The sequence below is a fragment of the Pseudophryne corroboree genome, chromosome 5 (genome assembly GCF_028390025.1).
Source record: "Pseudophryne corroboree isolate aPseCor3 chromosome 5, aPseCor3.hap2, whole genome shotgun sequence".
Lineage (NCBI taxonomy): Eukaryota > Metazoa > Chordata > Amphibia > Anura > Myobatrachidae > Pseudophryne > Pseudophryne corroboree.
In genome coordinates, this window is record NC_086448.1 from 587,639,750 (window position 1) to 587,643,536 (window position 3,787).

Here is a 3,787-nt window from a genome sequence, read left to right on the forward strand (position 1 = left end):
TCACCTAGGGATTGTTTCGTGGGTGACAACCCATTTGTCTCACACATTATCTCATGTCAAAAATAGCAACAACTGTTTTTGACAGTAATATACTTTGCCACTGTCACTAGTGACCTTGAAGGTATTTTAGTGTATCACACAAGTTTTTTGGCTGTAAAATACGACTAGGGTTCGTTATGCACCAGTAACACTGTACCACACTCAGGGAATTGGCACCAATTACAAGAATTTAAATGTATGTTTATGGTCATCTTTATTACATTTACCATTTATTTTTCCTCTTGGTACCTGCCTGGTCATCTGTCACAGATACTAGGATCCATCAGTAAATAAAAAAACATAGGTGACCGAAAGGAACTTGCAACAATCAATTCAATTTTTCATTCCACTATCTCATCTACCCCTTAACCGTTTTCCTGCTTTTCTTCCTTCCGTGAACTCTCATCCACGATTCTGGTGAGCGTGTCCCCCTAGGGGACGCATCTCGCCAGTCTAACGTGGACAGCAGATTCACACCTACCCTACTGTGGTATTTCTTCTCAACACAGTCCTATCATCCCTTATTCTTTCTTGAGGAGGAACCAATCCTTCTGTTTCGGTGCACTCTCATTGGTGGTATAGGGTCAGTTATTTCTACGACCATATCCCTATGTTCACGCCCAATCTCGTCCGATCTTGGAAGCTAAACAGAGGTGGGCTGGGTCAGTACCTAGACAGGCGACTGCTAGGGAATACCCGGTGAAGTAGGAAGACTCCCTTCCCTATAGAAACAACACCAACAGCAGCATCACCACTTATACTCAATCCTACTACCTCTTGAACCTTTATTCGTCACAATCTATTTATCTACAATAGTGGCAAACTATGAGAATTGTTAATTAGTGTGTGGGCTCTTCCACTCACGAACCTAACCCTATTCAGGGCCGCATTAATATAAACACAGTTTGTACAGATCTTTGGCAGATGGAAGCAGTTTAAGATGTAGCTATCTTCCGATATGCAATTATCCAGGCATAATTAAGATCTGAACATTTTACAATTTTTTGGGAGAAATACTTTCCATAAGACATATCAATGGCTACTTATGTGTAATTTGTCTTGTTGAGTTCTCATGTATTTTAAAGAGCAGAATTAAAAGACTACGTTATCAATTTTTAGGCACATCACTTATCGACTATCACTTAGATAATGTAAAAAGAGTGCGCCCAAACAAGAGTCATACTTTTCTCCTTGTACATATACAATTGCTTTCCTTTTTGTGACTCTGGGCGCACCGCCATACGGACAGATAGGAATTTCCAATAATTATTGTCCATTTCTGGCCCCTGTATGATTACGTGTGTACTTTGAATCTAGGTCGGTGCAGGATCCAAAACCCTTCTGTGAAAATATTTGCTTATGCTGAGCTATGCTCAGCCTCTGATCCTTCGCACGACCACATTATTATTTTTTCGGGCAGATAACCTTTATCGCCCTAGACTTCTTTCTTGTCTTTATTTTCTCTCTTTTTCTTCCTAACCAACATGTTATAATCTGACAAACGGCTCTTCATTTATAAACTGTAGTTCACGCTCTCAACCGAGAGCAGGAAACAGCGACAATCCACTCTAAACAGGCTGCCTGTACCTTGATAAGATATTATACCAGCATTACAGTATGTCCTCTTTTTCTCTTAAAAATGAGTTGTCCAAACGGAGGAATTTAGGACAATTTTAAGATCTCTTCTCCGAGACCCTGAATATCGAGACTACGTCAACTGATTGGAGAACATCCTTCTCCAAACTACAAAAAACCCTTCAGAAACGCATCCGCCTGACCTGGGACATTACAACTCTAGATAACTACATCAAGCATAAAATTGTACCAAGGGGTCTTAGATCTAAGATTTTCCCCTCCTTTCCCCTCGCTACAGAGAGCCTTAAGAGCGAATGGGAATCTGCTCTCCTGAAATGCTCCAATGATATATTGCATTTCTTGGTAAAACACGACACCTTGATATTAGATCAGGTTGAAAAGGAAATAGAGGAGCTGGGGAAAGATCTAGAAAATTGGGAAAAAGACATATCATTCCAGACAACTTTTGAAAAATACAAGAAGGATCTTGATACTTATGAAAAAAACCATTGATAATAGAAAACGAAATAAGCTGCAAAGAGACAAACGGGACTTCTCCCAAGGGGACATCTTTAAGTGGAACCCACAGCCCCCCAGGTAGAAGGCAACAAGAAGGCTATACGTTCTCTGAATTTGAGTCATCCACTAGTGAGGATTCTCCCAGTGAGGCACTAGATACGGTACGACCCACTCCTAACTCTAGCAGGGAAGGTTCTCCTCATTTTTTAGAAAGAGGACAGAAACCGAGAGGAAGGTACAGACCTCAAGAAAGACGAGACGAGGGAGGAAGAAGAGACACGGGACGAGACTCTCGATGGGACACGCCACGAACATCAAGGTACCCGGAACGCCAGAGGCGGAAAGTACGGTAGACCCATCTATATCTCAACGCCTAACAATAATTAATTTATCTCGCAGAATCCTCACCCCAGCACAATCTAATGTTCTCAGCAAAGGCCTCTCCTTCTCCCCCTCCAAGTCTTTCGACAGATTCTTGTGGGAAAAAGATCTAAGATTATTTGGTCGTAAACTGTTGCTAAAAAATTCTTTGCTAAGAGAAGTCAACAAAAGGATGACATTCTAGAAGTCCCGTTAACGGAGGAGGACAGAAACACACTTAGTATCCTGAAAGAATTATACTCTGAATCCAACATGGACCCTGCAATCGATTGACGACCAATGTGCAAAAAACAAATCCAACTTTTTTCCTTCAGACGACAACAGCCCTGAAGTGCGAGTATTTTTAAACTTGGTTGCCAAGGAATTTGATCATATTCATATGAGAAATCTCAACAAACAACAAATATTCCCGGACAATCTGAAGAGGGAAGAAAGACAAGCGCGCTCAAGGAAATACATACCTGGAAAGATGTGATCATAAAACCGTCCGACAAGGGCGGGAATATCGTCCTTTGGCCAACAGAGATGTATACAATTGAGGCAGTCCATCAACTGAATCAGACGACTTGTTACAAAAAACTCTCCCACAATCTGATTCCACAATTCTTGAGAGAATACTTCCAGCTGATTGATGAAGCAGCATCAACTGGGACAATCACAAAACAGGAACATAAATATCTCTCTGTCACCAATCCTAGGGTACCCACCTTTTACCTCCTTCCCAAGGTCCACAAGAACATCCAAAGACCACCCGGTAGACCTATTATGTCTGGGAATGGAGGGATGTTAGAACAACCGAGTCGGTTCCTGGACTTACATCTTAGAGAGTACGTATTGCAGTTGCCATCCTATTTACAAGACACATCGGACCTACTCCGCAAGATACAGGACATCAACTTTGAGGAGCATTTTTTACTGGCTACGTTGGACGTAGAAGCTTTATACACCAGTATTGACCATCAGATGGGCCTCGAGGCAGTTAAACATTTCTTGGATCTCAGCAAGAATGATGATTTCAACTCTCTATTATTCAATTTGTTGAAATTCGTATTAGAGAAGAATCACTTCACTTTTCAGGATCGATTCTACTTACAAGTTAGGGGTACCGCGATGGGCGCGGCCTGTGCACCAACTTATGCCAATCTATTTCTGGGAAGATGGGAACAGACTCATGTTTTCAATGAACAGAATGACATATACACAGAACACGTGTTAATCTGGCTCAGATATATAGATGATATTTTTATTATCTGGGATGGCACTGAGGAACTCC

The 3,787-nt window shown here is 41.5% G+C and overlaps 1 pseudogene; it reads left to right on the top strand.

The window, feature by feature from the left end:
• The first annotated feature begins 631 nt into the window (after window positions 1–631).
• Window positions 632–750, top strand: LOC134930638 (5S ribosomal RNA; annotated as a pseudogene).
• The last annotated feature ends 3,037 nt before the right edge of the window (window positions 751–3,787 follow it).